The sequence below is a fragment of the Emydura macquarii genome, unplaced genomic scaffold (assembly GCF_026122565.2).
Source record: "Emydura macquarii macquarii isolate MOO-44397 ecotype Brisbane River unplaced genomic scaffold, CSIRO-AGI_Emac_v2 contig_431, whole genome shotgun sequence".
Classification (NCBI taxonomy): domain Eukaryota; kingdom Metazoa; phylum Chordata; order Testudines; family Chelidae; genus Emydura; species Emydura macquarii.
This window is the reverse complement of record NW_027130568.1, coordinates 6,582,752-6,598,508: the sequence shown is the minus strand read 5'-3', so window position 1 is coordinate 6,598,508 and position 15,757 is coordinate 6,582,752.

The following is a 15,757-nucleotide window of genomic DNA, read 5'->3' as shown; positions in this document are numbered from 1 at the left end:
AGAAGATAGCAGCATTATTGTCCTTTCTTCTACCTACATCACTTTTTTTTTTTTGTCCTCTGCCTTCCTTGCTCTTCGTCTGTTGTCTCATGGCCCCCAACCTCAACTTGAATTTTCTTTTCTCCCCTACTGCTTCCACTTTCTACTACTGACTATTACTGTTAGTAATCATTGATAATAAGGTAGATCATTTATCACTATAGCTTTGCTGGACCCTGTTGTTAGATGATAAGTTCTCTAGGGTAGGTGCCATGTCATTCTGTGTTTTGTACATTATTTGCCTAGCATATTGGAACTCTGATTCCGACAATGCCACTAATGTAATACTACTAATAAATAATAATGGTAGATGTATGACACAACAGTACATTTGCATGTTATCTCACACGCCTGGCACAATACATAGAAGGAAAGAGGTTAATGTACACAATGTACTGCTTACTATATTGGGCCTAACGCCAGTCCCTTGATATTCAGTATGCCTCCGACCTTTTACCTGAACAATCTCTGCATTGACAACACAACTAGTCATTGACCCATGACAGAGTTTTAAATCCACTTTAGAATGTCTCTATCTGTATCATACTTCCTAATCTTCTTTACTAGTCTCTTTTGTGATATTCTGTTGAAAGCCTTTTGAAGTCCAAGTAGATTAAATATACTCTTCACCCTGGTGATCTCTCATTGTCACTTCCTTGAAGCTAATTCGTTTTGTCTTGCCTTAAAGCCCCTTTCTAAATCCCCACTGACAGTCTGACTAATTTCTGTATGTCCAAATGCCCTTTTATTTTGTCCTTACTCAATTACTCTGAGAATCTCTTCCAGTGCCAAAGCCATACTTACGCTTTACTTTCCTAGTTCCTTTCAATATACCAAGACGGTTCTATATTAATTTTTTGTTGGCATAATGAAAGAGAACTGAGATTCAGAGAGATGATGATTTGAGAATGTTACTGTATTCTGCAGTTACACTCCTAACCTCTGCAATAGCATTGTTAGTTGCTATCAGATGGAGACAACAGACCAGTATTTTTGAGGTCTGTTAAAAAAATATTGGCTAGACTTTTTTTATGCCTGGCAGTCCAGCATCAGCTAATGTTCATCATGACTTCACTGATGATTCTTTTGGCAGTGGCTGGACTCTGACAGCCAGCCCTCAAAAGCTTCCAGTTACAGAACTACACGTGTCCCCAGTGATCCAGGACCATGCAGAGCCCAGAAGATAGGTGATGTGACAGCACAGAGTCCAACTGTTGGTGATAGCACTTGTGAGGAGGAATCTCAGGGGCTTGATTGTTGTTGATGTTTATTGCCCTTCTGGGAGGAGTGCATTCTTGGGAATGACCACATTGCTTGGTGTCCAGCTGGGAGAGGACATGCAGCACTAGTATGTAGATGCAAAGGGACAGGACCCAGAGGAGTTGCAGTAGATGGATTTGGGCTAACGCCAGAGTAGATGTGTTGGTGCTTATAAAGACAATGGGGCTGATTGTCCTCTCACTTATGCAGGTGTAAATCAGGAATAGCACCTCCAAAATCAATTAAACAACACTGGGGTGAGTGAGAGGGAGAGTCAGACCAACTGTTTTTGGTGAAGGGCAACATTTGAAACAGGTCCTGTAAAGCTATTTGCTTTAGCGCTTCAGGTACAGGTGCTGACTATCTTAATGAGAGGCTCCCTCAACACTTTTTTCCCTTCCCATGCTGCGTGTAGTAGGCATGCATATATTTGCAGAGATAAGTGCAAAGAACTAGTCATTTGTTTGCCACTTAAAATAAAAATGCTTTATTATAACCACAGAGAGGAAGGGAAGCAACACCACTCGGCAAACAATCTTAGATTAAGTGTTCATTGATGAAAATGCTTATACTTTATTCCTGGCCAGAACCTACACACACAATGAACTATTGAGAGTATTGATAGTAGAGAACAGTGTTGCTTTATGGACTTTGACATAGTGTGTGTAAAAACTTTGATAGGAGTAATGGTTATCCTTCCTCAAGCCATTTTTATTTTAAATACCAAACATTTGGGGCAAGAATTTTAAAGGTATTTAGGAGCCTAAAGATGCAGATATGTACCTAGTGGGATTACAAAATGCCAAGGAGCTTTTGGAAATCCTACTTGGTGTCTGTCTGCATCTTGAAGTCCCCAAGAAAGCATTTGTGCCACAAAGACAATAAACCCATCAACATCCACCAAGGGGTGAAGATTTGCAGCAGGTTGTTGATGCAAAGAATCAATAAAGCTGCTCTTAAAAGCAAGAGAGAATATGGATATGATTAGACCCCCCTTTCCACAGCCAGTCCCTGGCTCTGGGGGCATTGGGAAACATAGTTGGAACATATTCCACTCCAACTCCCCTGGCTGTGTAAAGCCCCCCACAGAGCTATTGCCAGGCTATGTAAATTAAAGAATCTCTGTGGCCGCTATCATCTATACAGGCAGCCAAATCAGCCCCTGGCTGCCCCCAGAATAAAGGGTGCACAAGGTTGGCTTTAAATGAATTCCACCCACAACACCCCATCCTCTCTCATGTCCAGAGCTGATCAAATCTCAGCTGGACTCAGTGTTTTGCTCTTCCATCCAGTTCTTATATGCTACTCAGGGAGACTTTATCAGCATGTAAACAGTTATTCGTGAAACAATGATTATTTGCTCTAAAGGAGGAATTCTTCCATCAGATTTTAAACACAGCCTTAATATTCCTTGGTTTAAAAAAAAAAAAAAGAAGAAGCTTAATTGACATCTGATGATTTTATCATCTAGGAACGCTTACCAGAATGAGACTGTTAATCTGGATTTAGAATTATTGGTAAATGCATTTTCTTTTTCCAAGGTTGGATTACTATACTGCTTTATTTTTCTGGAGTTCCTGCTTATATTATTTCTAGGAAGAGGGTCATTCAGAATGCAGCATCTTATATTCTTATCTGTCACTGTCACATGATTATTTCAGTACATTGCTCCTATTTAAAATCCTTTCACTCCAGGCTTATTTTAAAGTGTTTTATTGATTTTAAAGTTCTTTTGCTTGCTTAGAAGCCCTGAATGGCTGAGGTATATGATCAGTTTTCTCTTATGTATTTTCCAAACTGCTAATTACAGTCTGAATCATCATGTTACTTGTTTTGTTCTACATTATAATCTTGTGAAGTGTGAGACATAGAATTTTATAGTTATGCACTTTTAAGGCATTATAGAATCCTTTCCTGCTGCTGACTCTGTCACCATTTAAAGATAAGGTTAAAGAAATATGTCTTTGCTGCTGCTTTTAGCTGATCTTAATCATTGGTGTTTAGCTGTTCAGTGCCTGATGATCTTTTTTTGGGAAGGATGTTACATAATTTCTGATTACTACTGTGGGTCCTTAAACTATTTTGAGATTTAAAATATATAGAGAGTAATAATATATAAATACTGATGCATCCAAGATAGTTTAACAAGAGACTTGCACACTGGGCAAACTTTCAGGTACAGTATTTGACAGTAACAAACAAACAAACATTTAAATTTCACCTTCCATTATTTTCCTTCCTTCACCTTTCACCTTCCATTATTTTCATATTTTTTCTAGAATATTTGCATAGAATCATTCATAGCAAGAGAAGCTTATTTTTGAAGTAACTGGTTTCTCATAACCAAGTTTCTCCTCTAAGTTTAGCCTATAGCACAATATTTTTCATTGCATTGGGTTTATGCACATTGATTGTCTTTAAAATGCAATATTTACTCAGATATTCAAGATTAACAAGCTGAAGCTGAGATTCTGCATTTATTTTTTGTTCTAAGCATAGGAAAATATTGTGGTATGTGATGTACTACACTATAGTAATTTGGGTGAAAATTGATTTTTTTAATTGCTCCCACCATGTTAAGCACAGGATTACTTGCCTGATCTTAGGAAGCAGGGCTGAGCCCTTTGACTTTTACTGCAGAATCAAGTAGAGGTGAAACCTCATTTGTGTGTGGTAGAGAACCCTTATTAAACACAAATCTCTTCAATAATAGCAGGGGGAACAAAAGTAATGCCCATCCCAACCATTCAAAAGTTATTAATCAGGTCCCAAATATCATGAGATTAAAAAAATAACAACCTTGGGGTTCTTTCTATTTGTGTTCTGGTGTTGGAGAGTTTAGGGTTCACATTTTCAAGCTTTTGTCCACAACCAGAAGGTTTAAAAACCTTCCTTTCAAATAAATAAACAAACAAAACAGAAAACAAAAACTGAGATTCTTAGGCAATAACTTGATTCTAGCATCTGAAGGTTTCAAGAAATACCACACAATTGTGAGACTTGCAATAAAAGAATGCATTAGTCACACTGAAATGCAGAAAATCACTGGTCATGTAAATTTTTATTTTGTTACAATATTCTCCTTTACTCTTTTAAGCTACTGTAAACATATATGGGATCTGATAACAACCCATATATTTAGGTTGCCTAACACTTTCAATTATAAAATATTATTGTAATCTTTTCTAAGTAGCTCCAACATCTCCATTGTTTGCAGCAGACCCAAAGACCTGCGGCTAGAGGACCTGCGGGTAGGCCATTTGCTTATCCCAAGAAATTCTGTTCAGGTTTGGCTGAGATATAAACTGTTAAGAATCACTATTTAAATTCTCTGGCTTTGTGCACTTCAGGAGAATTCTGGGAATCTTCCATAATAGTAATTAAACATATGAACATTCTAAGGATCCAGGCCCACAAGATCACCAAAGCAGCAGCAGCACACACTTGGTATTAGGAATGTCCCGTACCCGCCAGAGCAGTTCTACACAGGCAAAAGACTGGACCAGGCCAGGCTCTTTCTCCACTCCCCTGTCCCTCTCCCCTCCTGCAACCACACACCTTCTCAGCCCTGGTACCCGGTTCCAGTGGAACCATCCCTCCCTAAGAGGGGAAGAATAAGAACTGAGCCAGGCTCTTCCCAACTGTCACCCTAAATCCAGGTCTTGGTACCAACAGTCCACCTCTCACTTTGAGATATTAGCCTTCTCTTGCTGCTAGCCAATGTATTGAGTCTTGCCATTCATGTGGTAGCCATATGTGGTGTTGGCGGTTGTTACAGTGGCACAGAGTAGAATTTATTTATACCTGTCAGAAGCCAGGATTTTGATAAATTTTAAAATTTCTCTAACTACTTCAAGGGCTTAACTAAATTACCTACTAATGGTTGTAGCTGAGGAGTGGAATGAAGGTAAGTAGACTGAATGTTAGTTAAAAGGAAAAAAATGAAAACATAACAAGAAAAAAAATGAGTCAAGTACTTTGGGTCATCCACTTTTTCTATAGGTTTTAAAAGGCTAAGTTTCCATATTTTAAAAGGCACTAACCTAGTTAGGACAGAAAGAAACATAGAACAATGCAATTAATATAGACACATGGAAAAAATTGGAAATGAGTTTAGTGAAGATAAATTTAAAGTAATGAGCTGAGGAGCAAAGAACAAAAAAGAGGCATATCTACTAAATGAAAAAGTAAAGCAGACTAGAAAGCAATCATTGAGTTAATGAAGAAAGTTCCCTAAAACTTTTAGCTTATTTTGTTGCTTCCATTAAAAAAAATAAAACGCGACAGTATGTGGCTGGAGAAATGCAAAATAAATCAAATAAAGTGACTCCATATCAGAACTACATGGCTCAAGGGATTTTTAATATGGCACACAGAAAGAATTGCTGGTTCAAATTTTAACTTAGGTCAGCGATTCCCAAAGAACATTATGATCACACCACCAAACCATTCTAGGAAGGCTACCAAGCAACTATCAGATAGCAAACATTTGGGGGAAATCACTGATTTAAAACAAAATAAATAGAACTCCATTCTTTTTGTACTCACTATAACACCCCAGAAAAAAATCCAAATTTATTAGATGGCCTGTTTATGGAGAAATGTATAACTAAAGTGTAGGAAAACTTTTGTTTAAGTAGCAAAAATTAAGTCTGGGTTGCATGACATCATATATGTAAATAGATCTTGTTATGAATCAGATAATCAGGATCCCAAACCTGCATTGGGATCCACTAAGAAAGATGTCTGCACCTAGGCAGAGTCAATGTGGACTCAATGTAACTCAGTGGGACTACAAAGGATTCCTTGCTAGTGAATCTTAATGACACATCGGGGTCGAACTCTGTACACTGATTCTGTATTCCATGTGGATCCAAAACTTTGGGTGCATCTCTTCACTTTGAAGACAGGACAGGAACAGGATTGTCAGGCAAGGTGGGAGAGGTAATATCTTTTGTCAGACCAGTTTCTCTTGGTGAGAGAGACAAGCTTTCGAGTCACACAGAGCTCTTCTTCAGATCTGGGAAAAGTACTCCACCTACCTTGAATGGTCCCTTAAAATATGTGCTAACTACTTATGCTAAACAATCTGTTCCATTCTGCTGTGATGCTGGGAGTATGTTTCCCAGGCCTGAAGAAGAGCTCTGTGTGGCTCAAAAGCTTGTCTCTCTCACAAACAGAAGTTGGTGTGATAACAGATATTATTTCACTTGCCTTGTCTCTCTAATATACTGGTACCAACTATATTGCAAACAAACTGGTCTGTGTTAATTGTTACTGGAGGTTTTACTCTTAATCACTATTGTCCCTCAACCCCAGGGCATCTACACTATCATCTGGAGGCTGCTGATTGGGTTTGCAGTTGTTCCATACTTCCTTCTATTTACTAACAACACTTGAAAGAGATCAGTCTCACTATTATAAATATTGGACCTGATCCTTTAGTGTTCTTGCAGAATTCCCATATACTTTCTAAAAGTCAATAGAGGCTTGTCCTGAGCCAGCCCTGTAGTATCAAGCCTCTGTTTAATTTTCTCAAATTCCTTCATTTAAAAAGGAATTTGGATTGAAAGCACATTTTACTGGAATCTCAAAAAACAAAATTATAAAGTTCTTTCATTATAAAAAGTCTATGTCTTTAAAAATATATATATAGACTTTACAATGTCTGGAAAGGAGCAGTTAAGTGATCCAACCTTTTCTCCACCACCAAAAAAAAAATTCCTCTTCTCTTGCTCTCACATTACCCGGATTACCCTCACCCCCATTCAATATGGCTTTTCAATCTCCTGATCTTGGGGGCAGCAAAGGGCTGTTTTGTTCTCTGGCAGATATTCAAAACAGCATCATGGTGGTTTTACCTTGTACCGTTCTGCCAGCCCAGGATCAACTGAGCACAGCATACTCTGTCCACTTTCTCTCCTGTACCTGCCATATCCCTGGAATGTCAGGGGAGCCAGAAGTGAGTGATACCAGCTTTATACCACTCAGGGATTTTCCTACACATGGGAACTCCTCAAGTGTACTACTGGGCAGTTCTCCATGCCATTGGCCTCACCGGAGTGGTATGAAATGGAGGCCCAGGGTTTGGCCCCATAATTGTAAAACTTTTCAAATTATTTCCAGTCTTCCTAGAGTAAAAAAGATGAGATGCCGCATTTCAGGGAGATTGGTTTCTTTTTGCAGATGTTAAGGGTTTATGGACTGAAAACTGGCCATAAAAAAAAGCTATTTTCCACCTTAAATATGGAGTTTCTGTTGCCACTCCCTAATAAATGCTTCTGAGTAGATGTATTTTCTAATTATCTTTTTCTTTGTTTGTGCTTATCTGAGCTTGAAAGCTAAAATTTATATTACATTTTTAAAACACATGTGCTTGCAAAATGCTCTGTAGGTCCAATGGGAAGCCTTCAAATTGGCTACATATTTTTTATTGGTATAAATTATTTCACAAGGAAAATTAGATCAAGTTTAAAACAGAATTTCTTATAGGCATGTAATGTCTCTTCATCAGCCTATTGAGATGCATTTTGCAAAACAATAGTGCTGTACACAGCTTGTGTGTGAACAAACGAAATTACATCTAACATCTTCTTTTAAGGACTCTGTCACATGCTCGCCTCTCAGTCCAATACCGTTAGCTTGCTAATCAATCCACTTGTCAAAAATGCTCTTCCTTGGCAGAAGGAAGTGAGAAGTTTGACAGAACATATTAACTTGGCAATGTTGATTAATGTTTCTGAGTTAGTTCAGTTTGTTGAACAGTATAAATTAAGAATTTTGATGACAGTTGGCTTTTTATAAATTACATGCAAGAGAGGTTTATTGCAATAAAGCAATTTATTTCCCTCCCACCGCCCCCAAAAAAACCTCATGACTCTGCTGAATGTGGGTTTTTGCTGATTAGGGAGGGGGGAGGGGAGGTTGGCCTCTAAAGTGTAAATAGTGCATTTTACTGGCCATTTATATCACTGGCTGGAAAAAATGTACAGTGGCCTGATTTTCAGAGTTGCTGAGCACTCACAAATTGCATCAAAGTCAAAGGGAGATATAGTTACTCAGCCCTGTTGAAATTCAGGGCACAAGGTAAGACAGAATCAAGTTTTTTCTTCTTCTTACAATAGCCCATAGGCTATATTTCTTTCATATCCCAAATTCCCATTGTCTTAAGTGAAAGTTTTGGATGTGCAAGGAATACAGGATGAGGCCTACAACATTAATATACAGGCAGTGGCTCATGGAAGCCTTAAGAGATTTTCTTGCCTTGACCCTATTCACCCATCAGGATACTCTGCTACATTCCTAACAGAGCTGCGACCTATTCCTGAGGATCATAAAAATACTTACAAAGAGCAAATGTTTTGCCATTGGAAAGTACCAGATTGTACCGAGTGCCAAATGTTTCAGAGTAAAATATCACACCCGTCCCTTTCCAGTAACTTGGCAGTAGGCTAACTCCTTGTCAATGAGACTGTCCTACAGATGATAGTCTGTTGGCCACATCACCTTACCCGTTCACCAAACCCCACTCATAGTTTGGATCAGCGAGTAACAGTGTCCAAGTTTCTCGTTGCTGTCTCCAATCCCAAGGGAGCTGCTTGCCTGGTTCTACCCACTAATTCAGCTAAGTGATTCAGCTTTATTGAGGAACTGGGTAGGCAAGGCCTCACTAGAATCCTCTCAGTTTTATTGCTGTCTGCTGCATTGTCCTGTGCCACAACATACTCTGTGATGGCTCACGTTGCGAACTCCTCTGTCTATGTTTTCTCCTGCCACAAAGCCCTCATGGGATGGGAGGCAAGAGCACCTAGGACCCAGAGCAGAGTCTTGGTACTTTGGAAATGAGCTCTTTGCCACAAGTTAAGAACTCTTTACCCTCTTTGAGGTCCTATTCCCCAAATCTAAGTTCATATCTAGTTAGAGTGACTCCCCAAGTGTCACAAGTGGGATTGTAGGAAGGTAGCCTATTGAAATGAAGTTCTCTGTGACTGTACTTTTCCCTTTTCACCAAAAGAAGAAGTAAATAGTTCTTTCCCCTCTGGCTTTAAACCTATTATGTGTTAGGAATTCATGCTTTTGAGCCAACACCAAACCAATATGATACATTAAATATAAATATAATGTGAATTTACCACTCAACTATCTTAAGCAATAGGTTATTAACCATAGTTGGTAAGACACTGGAAGGCCTGTAGTGGAGTTGGCTCTTCATATTAAGAAGAGGAATCCTAAATATGGTCTACTGCATTAAATGTATTACTGTCACATCCCACTTTTGTTACACTACCTTTAAGAAGCTGTTGTTTGGCTGTATTTACAATTCCTTGGCACCAGAAGTGTGCTTGGTGCTTAATATATTTGTCTGAAGACAAGGTCTCTGAAGAGCTTACAATCAAAACAGACAATGTGCATATGAAAGGAGAGGGATAGGAAATTAAAGGTACTGAAGAGGTAAAAGGAATGCAGTGGTGACATGCCAGCAAAGAGAGAGTGGCGTTGTAGCTGTGTTGGTCCCAGGATATTAGAGAAACACTGTGGGCGAAGTAATAACTTTTATTGGACCAACTTCTGTGTGCGAAAGAAACAAGCTTCCGAACTTATACAGAGATGAAGAAGAAGAGTTGAAACCTGAAGGAGAGCTCTGTTTAATCGTGAAAGCTTGTGGGTATGTCTACACTGCAAAATTATGTCAACTTAAGTTAGGTCGACCTACAGCCACTGCAGTAATTCAATCAACTCTTCATGTCCATGCTACACCTCTCCTGTCAGTGGTGTCTGTCCTCACCAGGAGATCTTGCACCGACTTAAGTGGGGCATTGTGGGGTGCTGACTGCTGGAGCTCCAGCTATCAGCCCAGGCAGTGGGGCTCAGCTCTCAACCGTGGGGCAGTGGAGCTGACAGTTTGGGCTGTCAGACCTGGGCAGCGGGCCTCTAGGTGTCAGCTCCGGGTGGCAACAGCTGATATAAACAACACAGCGTTTACACAGACATTGCGTTGACCTTACTACATGGCCTTAAATGCGATGGCTGTCATGGAGGGGGAGTTATTAAGCCAGTTTAGTGGGTGACTCACGTCAGTGGGAGGGACATTTTAGTGTAGATGCTTACAAAGTTAAACCTAACTCTGTAGTGTAGACAAGGCCCATTCTCTGACTGACACAACATGGTCCAATAAAATGTTTTATCTTACCCACCTTGTCTCTATACAAAAAGATGGAGGAGATCTGTTGCTGTTACTTAGTTGTCCATTGTTGTTTCTGCTTTCTAATTCCAGGCAAAAATATTGGAAATCTTGATAAAAGGAGAAATTTAGGAATTGCATAGACTGAAATAAAATCAAACCAATTTTAACAGCTTAGCATGCATGAAAAATGCCTATAGACCACGTTGGAGACCAAAAATCTCTCCTTATCCACAGAACAGGCACAGCACACATGAACACAGTTTTTCTCCACTCACCCATCACTGTGCCTTAGCTTTGATGCAGAGGAAACACCTCTGAGGTCAAAGGGTAGTTCAGTTGCCATGACAATTCAATCCTTGCTCTCCTACTGAGACTGCCAACTACACTGCTAATTCGCTTGTTCATACGTACTTGTAGGAACTAGATAGATACCACCCACTTATTTCACATGGGTTGTTGAACAGCTATCAGATAGTAATGACATTCAGACTGGATTAGAACCAGCATCTTTCAAATGAAAATTGCCATGCAGAAAAGGACCTGGGGGTAACAGTGGATAAAAAGCTGGATATGAGTCAGCAGTGTGCCCTGGTTGTCAAGAAGGCTAATAGCATATTGGGCTGCATTAGGAGGGGCATTGCCAGCAGGTCACGGGAAGTGATTATTCCCCTCTATTCGGCATTGGTGAGGCCGCATTTAGAATATTGTGTCCAGTTTTGGGCCCCCCACTACAAAAAGGATGTGGACAAGTTGGAGAGAGTCCAGCGGAGGGCAACAAAAATGATTAGGGGGCTGGAGCACAGGACTTATGAGGAGAGACTGAGGGAACTGGGCTTGTTTAGTCTGCAAAAGAGAAGAATGAGGGGGGATTTGATAGCGGCCTTCAACTACCTGAAAGGGGGTTCCAGGGAGGATGGGGCTAGGCTGTTCTCGGTGGTGACAGATGACGGAGCAATGGTCTCAAGTTGCAGGGCAGAAGGTCTAGGTTGGACATTAGGAAAAAGTTTTTCACTAGGAGGGTGGTGAAGCACTGGAATAGGTTACCTAGAGAGGTGGTGGAATCTCCATCCTTAGAGGTTTTTAAGCTGAGGGTTGACAAAGCCCTGGCTGGGATGATATAGCTGAGGTTAGTCCTGCTTTGAGCAGGGGGTTGGACTAGATGACCTCCCGAGGTCCCTTCCAAATCTAATATTCTATGATTCTATGTCCCTTTATTAGTCTCTCTGATTATACTATCCAGTCCCCCTGAATTGTATAATATCTTCCATTCCCACTTAATCACTGAATGTGATAGAAGGGAGTTAAAAATGTGGTGCAGTTACTTCAAAGACACCTGATGCTGAATTGTGCACCCAAAAGCAGGACTGGACAGCCGATGTAGCTATCCAAATTTGAAAATTTGCTGGGCCATTGAGCAATCTATTCATTTGCTAAAATGCCCTTTTTTTCTAAATGGATTGTTACATTGCAGGAATCTGGTTCTGAGAAGCTTCCTTCCTAATCTGTTGCTGCTCCAAGCGAGTTAGCACACCTGTGAGTACAAACTCCTGTAATTTTGTTTGCAGTGCTACATGTTGCCCGACTAACATAACCTAAGCTGGGAGCATTACTCTAAAGCAGTGGTCCCCAAACTTTTCCAAAGGTTTCCTTAAACGAGTTTCATCTGGGCCAGGGTCCATGGTGGAGACCAGGAGCAGAGCTGCAGCCAGAAGTGGGGGCCGGGAGCTGAGAAGGGGGGCTGAGCACCAGGAGCAGGACCATAGGCTGGAGGCTGGGAGCGGAACCGAGGCTACAGCTGGGGCTGGGGGCGGGGCTGGAGCAGGGCTGTATGGCTCTCCCTTCCGACCCCTCACGGGGGCTGATCCGGGCCCCATCGTGCCCTCTCAGCTATTCCTCTGCACCCCTCTAGGGGGGGCCTGCTCCACAGTTTGGGAACCATTGCTGTAAAGAGTGAATTACTCTGCTTTTGCATTGTTCTCTTTTAATGTACCTAGTGTTACCTGGGGAGCTTGCCTAAGTCCTTGGGGGCACGGAAAGGACTTTGCACTATTGTTATCAAAGGTAGTATTAATATTTATGTAAATACAGATGGGATAGTAGACAGCACCCTTTAAAGTGCTCTCCACCTATGCCTGGGCATGATGCTAACTTAATGACTGTGAGTTCTGTCCATGAGTCTGAGCTATTTCATGAGATTAAGAGGAAAGCTGATATTTATACTGTCCATCTGCATAGCTTGATCCCAAATTAGTACGTATGAATGTGTGTCCTGTACAGATTGGAATGTCACTGTGTCTAAGGGGCAAAGCATGCCTCAGAGAGGCCTTGCCAATGCGTGCCTTAGTAGAGCATTTGAAAGGCAGCTGGAAAGAGCCAAACATGGCTCAGGAGGTAAGTAAGTAAGAGAGCACATGTGTGGATGCGTTCGCCAAAGTAATTGAGTTCCATTTGAAAAGGAAGGAGAAGAGGCAGCAATGGCCAATGCAGCTCAGGGGAGGAGAGACACAAGCAGAATCCCTCCATTTGAAAGGGAGCTAGAGGAGGTGGAAAGAGCTTCAAGCCAGTTTTGCAGCATGCGGATGGTGATCAAGGAAGCCAAACTGCATTCAGAGAAGAGTGAATGTAGATGAAAGGGCTGACTGTGGCTCAGGGAGAGCATCTGAGAAGCATTTGAGTGCCAGATACAGAGAACTGAGACCCACTGTGATAGAGGCAACTACATCAGAAAATCAGGATGTTTTCTTCCGAGTCCTTCAGATTCTACCTTTAAGACTGTGATTCTGCTGCCACCCCATCACATATTGGGTGGATTCCTTTCCCTTTCCCTCCACAGAGCTCCTCACAACCCATCTTAACTACCTGATTTGAACACTAATGCATAAATATTTTGTATGGATCTTTGGATTAGGGTTAATGTCAACTGAATCAACAGAGAGAGTTCTAGTATGATAATCATGCATTAATATGGAGATTAGGGGGAAAAGGCTCAACGTAGCATGATGCTAGCAATTTGAAGTATGCTGGTTATTTTAAATATTTGCTGAAATTCCTTCCAGCTAGTCTTTTCACTCTGCGTGCTCAGAACAACCCAAGGAGTGTATCTGCAGGCCTTAATCTCTAACTACAATTTCAGTGATTATTTTAAAATCAGCTATATAATTTCTTTTTTGTCCTGAACTCAATAAAATAAATCTATGCAATTTATGAATGCTCCAAAATATGTCATGGATTAAATCTGTGCAGAAATAAAACTAATTATTCTTTGCATTAAAAGGGTATATTTTAGAGAGAGAGAGAGATGAGGGGGCAGCTAGAAAATACCCACTTGCACAAGAATTTATCAAGGTGATAGATTGAGTAAATGTATTATTCCCTGACTGAACCACACACTTCACATAGCTCAATTTTTAATTGAATTCTCTGTGAAAAAGTTGGATAAAAATGGAATCTATTTCAAAATGCTTGCTTAATAACTGATGCATATTAGGACAGAAGCCATGGTTATGCAAAATGAGGTTAGCAATTTCATTATATTGGAATTTTAATTTAATTGTTCAGGTCAATATTTATCTAAATATAAATGTGATATTTTCAAATGGTCAGGATTGAGAACAAAAAATTGCAGCCTGTTAATTAGAGAAGAAAGGTTTTATATAAGCAACTCCTTCTTCTGCCTTCTCATTTCTCTCAACACCAAAGCAAGTTTAGTCTTACAGAAATGTTAGTATTATCAATTTCTTATTGACAAACAGGTAAATCCTGAATTTGTGACTTTCTAATCCTTCTTTTTTAAAATGATCCAACTAAAGCTTTGGTCATGCATCAGTACAACTTCCATATGTCAAGTGTTTTGCCAGAATCAGAACACTTATTGCGCAAATTAAAATGTCTCAAGATGGTTTCCCAATTGAATCTGGAATGAAAAAGTGAATGCCAAGTGTGATAAAGTCAGCCCGGAGAGCTACAAAAGATTATTTGAGGGCAGGTATGTCAACCCGAGAACGTCAAAGTCCCTTTTCCTTGCAGGCAGGGATGAGGTTACTGCAGGTCAATTAGAAGCATCTGTGCCCAGTTAAAGGCTACTTCAGGCCTACTAAAAGCCCGCCTCTGCTAGAGAGAAGGGGGGAGAGACACAAGGTGCCAGAAGGCTTGTGGCAGTAGGAGGAGAGACTTCCCCAGTACAGGAGACAGCGCTTCTCTCCAGAAGGAGAGCAGCAAAAGGGGGGGAAAAAAAAAAAAAAAAAAGACAGGCACCAGCCTGGGAGAAGGGCTACTGCTTTCCCCCAAGGGTTGCACCACCACGACTGTAGCCCCACCAAAAGAGCCAAGGCAAAGGTACTCTACTGGGGCCTGGGCATTTAGATGCATCACGCCACCCCAGAAATTGGAGGGATCTTCCTCAGGCCCACCCCAAACACTCTAGGCCAAGACCCATCCTGAACACTCTAGGACAGAGACGCCGAAGGGAGAACCAAAAGACTCATCCAGCATGGGGCAGATTTACCCCAGGCCTGTCCCTGTCAGGGGAGACAGCCATAGCCCAGCCAGACTGATGGGATGCTTTGCCACACAAGGTTAGAGGAGAAAAAATGCAACAGATCTAAAAAGCAGCCCAATAATCACCAAAACATTAGGAACCAGAAGACTACTACTACTCTTAACATAAAAAGAATCATAATAAGAGCGTGTCCCTGACACTTAGGGCAGCTCTACACTACTGCTTAAGTCACTATAACTTACTTTGCTTAGGGGTGCGAAAAAGCCACCCCCCAGAATGACACAAGTTACAGTGACCTAAGCACTCTCCACACTGGCGCTATGTCAGCAGGAAATGCTCTCTTGCAGACTTAGTTTCCGCCTCTCATGTAGGTGGATGCTGATGGGAGAGCCTTCACCAGATGCTCTAGAGCTGCATGGGTGCAATTCCTCTGACGTAGTGCTCCTAGTGTAGACTAGCCCTTAGAAACCGTTTAATAAGGTTGGGTGGTAGAGGCTACATTAGTATAGCCCTTCTGTACTATTCCTGGAAAGTTTTTAGTGCTTAGGAAAAGGCCAAATGGTAGGTTAACTGCTGAAGAGGTTCTGGCTGTAGGAAAAAGATAAAGATTTGTCATGAATCATGCTGACTGTTTAAAAACAAATCCTCTTTGGCTGTGCACAGAACGGACATGTTAACAATCTCAGTGTTCTTTTAACTAGCACCTTAATAAATATTAATGTTGCAATGAAGTTATTAATAAGATTTCAGAAATGACTGTTCTCCCCTCCCCCCCA